The sequence below is a fragment of the Muntiacus reevesi genome, chromosome 9, assembly GCF_963930625.1.
Source record: "Muntiacus reevesi chromosome 9, mMunRee1.1, whole genome shotgun sequence".
In the NCBI taxonomy this organism is placed as follows: Eukaryota; Metazoa; Chordata; class Mammalia; order Artiodactyla; family Cervidae; genus Muntiacus; species Muntiacus reevesi.
In genome coordinates, this window is record NC_089257.1 from 45,143,928 (window position 1) to 45,155,124 (window position 11,197).

The 11,197-nt window shown below is 37.4% G+C and overlaps 1 pseudogene; it reads left to right on the plus strand.

Annotated features, from left to right (window-relative positions):
- The first annotated feature begins 8,652 nt into the window (after positions 1–8,652).
- On the plus strand, positions 8,653–9,591 carry LOC136175061 (olfactory receptor 2D3-like; annotated as a pseudogene).
- Positions 9,592–11,197: the final 1,606 nt, after the last annotated feature.

The following is an 11,197-nucleotide window of genomic DNA, read 5'->3' on the forward strand; positions in this document are numbered from 1 at the left end:
ATGACCACAGGCCTATTGATAAACATCTACTATTTAGCTATCTAGGCTTATGATTCATGAATCATGGGTTAACTTTGATTGTATCTCTCTTTTACCTTGTCCAGACTAGTTTCAAGGAATTTGGGGAAGTGGGTTTGAGCACTTACGCTTAGGGTATATAAGGGTATATAAGGGTATATAAGGCTTTCACAAAAACTGATTGGGGTCCTTGGCTAAGAGGAGACTCTGCCTTGGGCCCTCTGGTGTAAAAAACTGCACTCCACTATCTGCATTGTCCTTCTGAGTGAGTTTGTTTGCCAGAACACATAGCTACAACAATGGCACATCATGCCCCAGGCCTATGCTCACTGTGGCTCCAGCTGTCCTGCCAAGGCATCCCTAGCCTTTAGATCCCACAAAGAAGAGACAAGCTCCCTAAATGTCTGGCCCTGAAAACTAATGGGGACTATATCCAGGAAAGCCCTAGAACTGCAGGAGGTGAAGAGCTCTCTCTTAAAAGACTTAGATTCACTTATGCTATAATGCGACACATGCACAAAAACACCAGTTGGAAAAATGTTTAGAACAAAAGAGAAGGAGCCTCATTTACTAATCTTAAAGTGTCTGTCAGAGAAGCAGGCAATTGGTGAGTCCTCTCTGGGAAGCACCACTTTGGGAGCTTATCCATCCTATCTTGCTAATGCTAGGAGTCACTTTGGTACTCCCCTGGAAATCTGCTAGAGCTTGGGTGTGTCCCTCACTGAAAGCCCTGTTTATCTCTGTAGCAACAGTTCCTGTCCCAACCAGCCTGAGTGAGAGAACTCCACCCATATCCACACTGCAGCTGCAGCCCTGCCACAACAGGTGGGGCACATCCTGGGCCCACATGCTGGGCACATATGGGAAGTCTCATGATTTCCAGAAAGACTTTAATTAAGCACAGATAAACAACCTGTCTGATAAGAGTTCAAAGTAATGGTTGTAAAAATGAAGGAGAATAGATGAACACAATCAGAAGGTCAACAAAGAAAATATAAGAAAGTACCAAACAAAAGTTAAAACTGAACTGAAAAATATAGGGGTTCAGCAGCTGAATGGATGAAGAAGCACAAATCTGTGAGCTATAAGACAAAGCAATGGAGCTCATCCAGATAGAGTAGCATAATGGAAAAAAATATTTTTAAGTGAAGATCCCTAAAGTCATAAGTCAAGCAAACTAACATTTACATTTTAGGAGTCCCAGAAGCATAAGAGAGAGTGAAAGGGAGATCAACTTATTTGAAAAACTAATGATTAAAAACTTCTTTAACCAGGGGAAGGAAGCATATCTAGGTCCAGGAATCACAGAGAGTCTCAAACAAGATAAACTTGAAATGAACCACAAAAGACATATCATAATTAAAATGGCAAAAATTAAAGATAAAGAGAGAAATTTAAAGGCAGCAAAGAAAAACAACTAGTTACATACAAGGAAATATTGATAAGACTGATATCAGTGAAGACTGAAAAATCAGCTGATTTTTTAGCAGAAGCTGCAGGCCAGAAGGGAGGGCATGATGTGTTTAAAGTGCTGAAAAGAAAAAAAAAAAAAAAATTACCACCGAGAATACCCTACTTGGCAAGATTATCTTTCAGAATTGAAGGAGAGATAAATAAGTTTCCCAGACAAGCAAAAAGTGAAAAAGATTATTACTGCTAAATTGTCCTTACATGAAATGTTAGTAAATCTTCAAGTGGAAAGAAAAAAAAAAAAAAAAGAATCACTAGAAATAAGGAAATAAACAAAAGAAAAATATCTCACTGGTAGAGATCCACTGGTGGTGGATAAGCCACTTAATAAAACTACTATGAAGGTTAAAAGACAGAAGTAGTAAAATTATAACTGCAATAAGCAGTTAAGGGACACACACACAAAAATAGATGCAAAATATGATGTTAAAAACATGTAACATTAGGAACAGTAAAAATGTAGTGCTTTCAGAATGCATTCAAAGTTGATTATCAGCTTGAAATAAACATATATGTGTGTGTGTGTATTTACGGTGACTGCAGCCATGAAATTAAAAGATGCTTGCTCCTTGGAAAAAAAGCTAGGACAAGCCTAGACAACATATGAAAAAGTTGAAACATCACTTTGCAGACAAAGGTTCATATAGTCAAAGAGACAGTTTTTCCAGTAGTCATGTATGGATGTGAGAGATGGACCATACAAGAGAATGAGCACTGAAAAATTGATACTTTCGAACTGTGGTGTTGTAGAAGACTCTTGAGAGTCCCTTAGACTGCAAGGTGATCCAACCAGTCAATCCTAAATGAAATCAACCCTGAATTTCATTGGAGGGACTGATGCTGAAAATGAAGCTCCAATACTTTGGCCACCTGATATGAAGAGGTGACTCACTGGCAAAGACCCAGATGCTGGGGAAGATTAAAGGCAAAAGGAGAAGGGGCGGCAAGGATGAGATGGTTAGATAAGCATCACCAACTCAATGAACATGAATCTGAGCAAACTCCAGGAGATAATGGAGGACAGGAGAGCCTGGTATGCCAAAGTCTGTGGGATTGCAAAGAGTTCAACATGACTTAGTGACTGAACAACAACAATGTATATTCATGAACCTAATAGCAATCACCAATTACAAACCTACAGTAGATACTCCAAAAATAAAGGCAAAGGAACTCACACAAAACACTTAAAAAAAAAAAATCAAACCACAAGGAAGAGACAAAGAGAAGAAAAAGTAGTGAAGAACTACAAAAACAACCAGAAAACAGTTAACAAATTGAAAATAAAGTACGTACATATCAATATCCACTTTAAATGTGAAACAATGAAATGCTCCAATCAAAAGACATAGGATGAATTAATGCATAAAAAGTACAGACCCATCTATATTCTCTACCTATGAGAGACTCTTCTCACATATATACACACAAAGATTGAAAGTAAAAGCATGGGGAAAAAGATATTCTATACAAATGGAAACAGAAAGCTGGTATTACAATACTCATATGAAACAAAATAGACTTTAAAACAAAGATAGCAACAAATTAAAATGGAAGTCATTATATTGTCATAAAGAGAAGATCCAAGAGGATATATTGTAAACCCAACATAGGAGAACTAAATGTATAAGCAAAAATGAACAGACATAAAGGAAGGAATTGACAGTAATACAATAATAGTAGGAAATTTTAGTACCCCACTTACATCAATGTACAAATTATTCATACTGATTTATGAAAATCAGTAAATAAATATTGGCCTTAAATGACACATTTGACTTAATGAACTTAATAGATATAGTAAGAATAGTCCATCTAATACACATTCTTTTCAAGTGCACATAAAATAATAGTGGCTCTGCCATTGGCGATCAACTTGGTTTATCTTTTCTTGGAGATCTCAACTTTTATTTTTGATTATTTTTTGGTCTTGTGACCTCTGGCCTCTGATTGCGTCAAAGAGTTTACAATCCCCCCCTCCCCATTCTTTCATTTAAGCCAGTCTAGTTTCATTTGTTCAGCACAATGTTTTTGAGATTCAACCATGATGTTGCATTTATCAATACTCTATTATTTTCTATTTTCTCCTGAGTACTATTCTGTTAAATGGATGCTCCATAAGGATACACTAGTTTATTTGTGCATTCATCTGTTGATGCACAGTTGGTTTTTTCCCAAGATTTTGGCTATCTTGAATAAAGCTGGTAAGAACAGTTACAAGCTTTTGTATAAGCAGAGGCTTTAATTTCTGTTGGGTATCTAGGAATGGAAGTACTAGGTTAAATAACACATGTATTTATGTTGTTTTCTACATGTCCATTTAAAGTTTGGTCTCTGTTAAATAGAAGTTGAAATCAGGGAAGACACAAAGATTCCAATCTGTGTCTACAAACATGATATAAGCTGCTTCAGAATATCTTACAAAGTCAGACTCATGGGAATGCATTGTTTATGTCAGCTCTCAGGACCTTAATTTTAATGACTTCCTCCCTGGAAAAGTCACTGTCCAAGCCCTTCGAGAATTTAAGTTCAGGTCTTTGAGACTAGTGGTTGGCAAAGATTTAGGATGGGGAAATAAAAATCCAGCGAGAAATGCCAAATGGGATTTTGATCTTTAAACTGCAGATTTCGCTGCCCTGTATTCAGCCTTTGAAAGAGCAATAAAGCAGGCAGAGAAGTCATAGAGATATAATAAGTAGAAATTATGAGGTCAGAAAATAGGTTGGTGGTATTAGCAATTGAGAGGAGGAGAGAGATTTGAGATCTCCTGAGATAAAATTAGTGACTATTTAAATTGTCCAATTGATGGAAAGGAAAAAAAAAAAAGGAAAAAAACAGAGAAAAGGACTCCAATTTTCAATCTGAAAATCCGTCTTAGTAGTTTTACCAATATAAGGGAAAGAAAGGAGTATTTATAGAAAAAAAAAGAGATCATAGTTTCAAGTTTGGCTATCTTAAATTAAAAGTTAAACAAGAAAATGTATGTGAAGTAATTGGTCCATATGTGTGCATTAAGTAATGAATATTTACTATTATTCTAGATAATTAAACCTAATGTACACCAAATAATAACTGTGTATTTATAAATAATTTAATTTAATTCCTGTAATAGATACTAATATCCTTATCTTATAGATGCAGAAACAAAAGCTTATGTGGCATAAATAACTTGCTCAATATGACCTATAGAGCTCAGGTCCAAATCAAGTTGTCTGTCCACAAGACTTATTCCATCACTGTAACATTATAATGATAATCATTACTATTGCTATTATTATTTCTATTATATATAAAAGGAATTTGTCAGTGAGGTTCAGTAGGAAGTTTGATATGTGAATCAGAACTTTGAAAGAAAATGACTCAGTTGCTTTTAGAGATTTAGAAGTCATCAACAGTTAAATGATAGCTGAAGTCAGAAGAGTAGGTGAGATCTTGCAGAGAGTCTATAGGCTCAGAAAGTGAAGAAAAGAGGAAAATGCCGATACTAAATGATGGGCAAAAGAAAAGTATGATAAGGAAAAGAAAAGGAGGTGTCATTGGGAGAAAAAAGGTCTAAGAGAAGGCAAGGGAGAATACGGCTTTGAGAGTATTCATAGTTGTACATATGACTGAGTGATCACACAAGACAATCAAGAGCACAATTAATATACTTGAGCATTGAAAGGTCTCTTTCAATTGTGCAAATAGATTTATTGGAGAGATTAAAAATATTATCTCAAGAAGCTTAGAGAGGAGAAGAAATAGATAAAATTCCTTCGTTAGAAGGAGAAACAAGTAGCACAAAAGATGGGGAAAGTAGAAGGAAAAAAAAAAAGAGGTTATGTTGGAAAAATAACCAGAGAAGAAATATTTGACATTACAAGCACAAGGGAATCCCCTTACTATAGCTAAGACAACTCTTCTGCTGAGAGGAAAGGGTGGATTATTACACGGATGTAAGGATGTGAAGAGGTGAGCAGTTGAACCTATTTATGTTGACATTTTCATTTTTCTGTTATACAGTCACGGAGAAAATCCTGAGTGGTGAGGTTGACCTTAGTTGGGTTAGGGCAGGGAACTTGAGAGGAATGTTTCCCTAGCTATGATGGGAATATTGGAAAGACACAAGGAAAAAGTAAAGAAAAGAGACCAAGATTTGTGGAGGCATTGACTGTAATAAGAAACTTTGGCATTTGTTGTGCTTTTTCTCCAACTTAACCTAACAGCTGAAATATATATGAGACAAAATCAAATTAATACAGACTTCAGATTCAGGAAATTATATATAGGTTTAACAGAACCCAATGGAAAAGAGTTTCAAGGAGGAAGACTACCAAACAGTGCCCAAAACACAGAAATGAAGAATGCACCCAAGAGGGTTGAATATCAAATTATGGGGGAGTTTGGAATAGTAGTTTTTCAGTAGAATCACAGGAGTAGGAATTATATTGAAAATAACTAAAAAGGAAAATGGATGGGAACTTTCAGTCATGAATATATTTGGCAATGAAAGAGAATGATTGGAAAGTTTGGCAGCAAAATTAGAAAAATTAGGCAATGGCTAGAAAGAACAGTAGAACCAAAGAAAGGCTGTTGTGTATCTGTGTCTGCGTGCATTTTAATATAAAGGATGTTTAAACATATTTGTTTATCATAAATGAAGGCAAAATCAAAATCAAATATAAGAAAAGAAATTCAAATTGTATTGTCACTTCCAAAAGACAAAAATGAAGCTTCTTGCCTTTGTTAATGGTTCTTTGAAAGTAATGTGATTTCTCAGGGAATTTTATTTTAGAAAGTGACACTTGATAATTACCTGTTGAGTAAATAAGAAAACAAAGATGATCAGATGCCTATTTCTTCATGGCTAATGGATTTGGTATCATGATTTTTTTTTTCTCATTCCAAGACCAAAAAAGAATTTTTTGTACTTTCTCTTCCATTATGTTTTGCCACTGTTTGTGTTCTATTTCTCAGATTTTTTGCATTAGAGTCTGGCATGTATTATAAAACAAAATGGAAGATGTACAGGTGAATTGGATATTTGCTGGTTATCTTTTTAATATCTTTTTTTCTTTGCTCAAAATTTCCTGATTTCTTTTGGGGATACATATTTTTGCAGGGAATCTGACTCTATTCCACATCAGACTTTATCTTAGTACTTTGATGAGAAAGCTGTTGCAAAGAAACTTTATTTTTATGAATAGATGAAAGCAAGAAATCGTGCATCCCTCATAGTTAGGATGAGGACTGTGTGGAAGACTATAAGGAAACATGTTGAGGGTTTGGATAGAACCTCACCTGAAGCCAGCCCTAAAATGGATTTTCAGTCATTTAAATCTATAAGATACCATTGTTTTTTTGTTTTTTGTTTTTTCATTATTATTAGTAGTGTTAGGAGTAGCATGCTCTGTTGTTGTTCAGTCACTAAGTCATGTCCTACTCTTTGTGATCCCATGGACTGCAGCATGCCAGGCTTCCTTGTCCTTCACTGTCTCCTGGAATTTGCTTAAACTCATATCCATTGAGTCAGTCATGCCATCCGGCCATCTCATCCTCTGTCGCCACCTTCTCCTCTTGCTCTCAGTCTTTTCCAGCATCAGGGTCTTTTCCAATGAATCAGCTCTTTGCAGCTGGTGGCCAAACTATTGGAACTTCAGCTTCAGCATCAGTCCTTCCAATGAATGTTCAGGGTTGATTTCCTTTGGGATTGACTGGTTTGATCTTGCAGTCCAAGGGACTCTCAAGAGTCTTCTGTAGCACCACAACTTGAAAGCATGCTCTAGTACCCAGCATACTTGTCAAGATCCTTGACACAATAGTTAGGCTCCTATATCTCTCACAAAATCTTCTAAGTTGCAAGTCTAATCCAGTAATCTGAATGTTAAAGGTAAACTTATGGTAATTGTATGGTCACCAGTGGCACCAAACTCAAACTGACCTTGATGCGCGTTGGCCCTGCTAGCACCCAGGAAGTGTTATTTACTGTCGGCAGACACAGCTGGGATTCCCCGGCTGCAGAAGGCAGCCTCTCAGCATGCCTTCATTAGGCTTCCATATCAGGTACTTTCCATATCTGTACTTTCTCTCTTAGTTTAGGTCCTTGAAAGCAGAGCCTGAGAAAAGAGCTTGGGTACAGACAGTTTATTTGAAAACTGATCCCAGGGATGGTTTCATGAGGGATGATGATTAGGAAAAAAACTCTTAAAAAAGTTCTTTAGGGGAAATAAGAATAACAGTAGGAGTAATAAATAATGGGGGCTTAACTATATAGAGTTCAACTTCTAAGAAGCATACAGGTGCCTCCCAGAAATGTCTGGTGCACTTATTCATCAATTCCCATTGTCCATTGGTTAAAGGTTGCCTCTGGGACATTAACTTGCCCATGCTTCCAACACTGTGGCAGAATGCTGAAAGACAGCAGGGGGTCCCTGAGGTAAATTGTCTGTGGTGCCAGGGGAGTCAGAACTGTCCACCATGGCTAAACCTGAGGTCTGAGGTGAGCTGAAATTGTGTGACAGGGCTGTGTAATATTCAGTTCAGAAGTTCCTCTTTATCATGTGAAATATTTGTACAAGGGTCAGGATTATAGTCCATGGTCATAACTTCCTCTTTTCTTCCTTGTCCTGTTTGGATTGCTACTTAAGCCTCTTTATAAAAACACAATGGGAAAATGCAAGAATTAATAACAATGATTTATCTGTTTGAACTCCCAAGCCATGTTTTGGGAGTATTATGGACAAATTTGACATTGACCCCTATTTTTTAATTTTGAAATATAAAAAGTGAGTGGTTTTTATTGATTAAACAAGTTCATCTCATTCTTAGACTGCTGAGTCTGCAAGTACAAAATATTTCTTGAGGTGAAAAAATGAAATCAAAACAAAGACAATACCTGTAATATATTTTATTTAGCAGTATGTAAATTACCTTGTTGTCAGGAGTTGTCAAGAAACTGTATAGACTGTGATACTCAGACTACCAAGTGGATCAAGCAAGGAAAACTGGGCTTAAAAAGCTATATAAATTAGTGGAAATGACAATATGCATTCTAATGCTAACTGGCACATTGTAGGAAGCAGCTGGAAGCAAAGAGTCCCCAAGGTACACTTATTAACATTGCACTTGTTTATAAAGCTTGTGAAATCAAACATTCAGAATGCGTCTACTCTCCTTCTGATGACAGGTAAACAGGGATATACATCAATGGGAGAAGGAAACCAAACTTTTGTGCTTGAATTTACCTTGCTGGGACTTTCACAGGATCCAAAGATCCAAATCTGGCTGTTCTGTGTTTTCCTGATCATTTACCTTCTCTCTGTTTTTGGAAACCTGCTCATAATAATCCTTATCCAAACTGACCCTCGACTTCACACTCCCATGTACTTCTTCCTCAAAAACTTGTCCTTTGCTGATCTTTGTTTCTCTACAGGCATCGTTCCCCAAGTGTTGGTCCACTTCCTTGTAAAACAGAAAACTGCTTCCGTTGCTGGGTGCTCACTACAGATAGTCGTCTTCCTCCTAGCAGGGTGCACAGAGTGTGCTCCTCTGGCGATGATGTCCTATGACCGTTATGTGGCAGTCTGCAGCCCCTACACTACTCTACTCTCATGACCCAGAGGGTTTGTGTCCAGTTGGCCACAGTGTGCTGGATCAGTGGGGCATTTGTATGTTCAGTGGACAGTGCGTTTACACTCTGTCTCCCCTGCCAGGGACAGAACATAAGTAATCATTATTTTTGTGAACCTCCTGAACTCCTGAAGCTGGCTTCTGCAGACACCTACAGTGATGAAGTGGCCCTCTTTTCAATGGGTGATTGTCCTCCTAGCTCCTGTCTCCCTCATCCTGGCCTCTTACTGGCATATTATCTCCACTGTGATCCGGATGCAGTCAGGGGAGGGGAGGCTCAAAGTGTTCTCTACCTGTAGCTCCCATCTCACTGTTGTGGCTCTCTACTATGGCTCTGGAATATTTGCCTACATGAGGCCCAATTCCAAGACAATGAATGAAAGGGATAAGGTCATTTCTTTGTTCTATTCAGTTATGACTTCAATGCTGAACCCCATAATTTACAGCCTGAGGAACAAGGATGTGAAGGGAGCTCTGAGCAAACTGGCTGGAAGATAGTCAACATTCAGAGGTAATGATTTTTGACATTTTGAAAAAGTACTTTGAGCACTGTGATATACAACAATAGCTCTACTAGCTTCATTCTTTTCTTTCCTTGCCTTGTTTACCTCAGTTGATTTTCTTCTCTACAAATATTCACTGAATGCCTACCCTATGAAAACACTGCCCAGAACCTCAAAATATGAGTAACTTAATGCCTTTCTTAAAAAAAAAACTTGAAATTCACAAGATAACACAAATATAACTCTTTTAAGAGGTAACTCTTTCAAAAGCTAAATAAAGAAGAAACATTTTACGAACTTTTCACAGCAGAGGAAACCATGAAAAAAATGAAAACCTATGGACTGGGAAAAATATTTGCAAATGATGGAACTAAGAGCTTAGTTTCCAAAACACACAAACAGCTCAACCAACTCAATAACAAAAACAAACAAACAAACAAACAAACAAACAAACAAAAAACAATCAAAAAATGAGCAGAAGACCTAAACAGACGTTCCTCTAAAGAAGACAGTCACTGTCACTGTGCGTGTGTATGTTCAGTCGTGTCCAACTGAGCACAGCCCTATGGACTGTAGCCCACCAGGCTCCTCTGTTCATGGAATTTTCCAAGTGAGAATACTGGAATGGGTTGCCATTTCCTACTCCAGGGGATCTTCTTGACCCAAGGATTGAACCTGGGTCTCATGAATCCTGCACTGGCAGCTGGATTCTTTACCACTAGTGCCACCAGACAGTTGGCCAATTGGCACCTGAAAAGACACCCAACATTGCTAGTTATTTGAGAAATGCAAATCAAAACTATGAGAAGTCACCTTACACTGATCAAAATGGCCATCATTAAAAAGTCTACAGAGAGCAAATGCTGGAGTGGGTGTGGAGAAAAAGGAATCCTCCTACACTGCTGATGGGAATGTAAATTGGTGCAGCCACTGTGGAAAACTGCGTGGTCATGCCTTCCTTTTAGGAGAAAGACAATGATTAAATGGAAAATTAAACTTGGCAATCTGCATAACTTTAAGTAAGTGAAAGTCACTTAGTCATGGACTATACAGTCCATGGAATTCTCCAAGGCAGAATACTGGAGTGGGTAGCCGTTGCCTTCTCCAGGGGATCTTCCCAACCCAGGGTTCGAACCTGGGTCTCCAGCATTGCAGGCAGATTCTTTACCAGCTGAGCCACAAGAGAAGTGCATGAACACAGGATCACAATTAAAAAAAATTTTTTTTTAATTTTTTAATTTCAATGTCTAAAGAAATCTTATTGATCATATTATCTAGCTAATGCTTTAATCTCTGTAATTTTCTTAATTAACTCACACTGAGCTTTTTTATTAAAATGTCTGGGAGATCTACATTCATTATATTCTAGCCACAATGACTTTCTTTTTCTTCCTCAAAAATGAGAAGTGCATTCAACCTCCAGTCATTAGCACTGGATATTCCCTGCATCTGAAATATTCTGTAATCAGCCTTGTTGCACTTAACTCATAGTCAACATTGACAGTTCATTCTCAACAAAACTGTCAGTTCACTAGGGCCTTCACCAAACATACAGTCTAAGACAATACCTTTTCCAGTCACTCCCTATCTCCATTATTGCT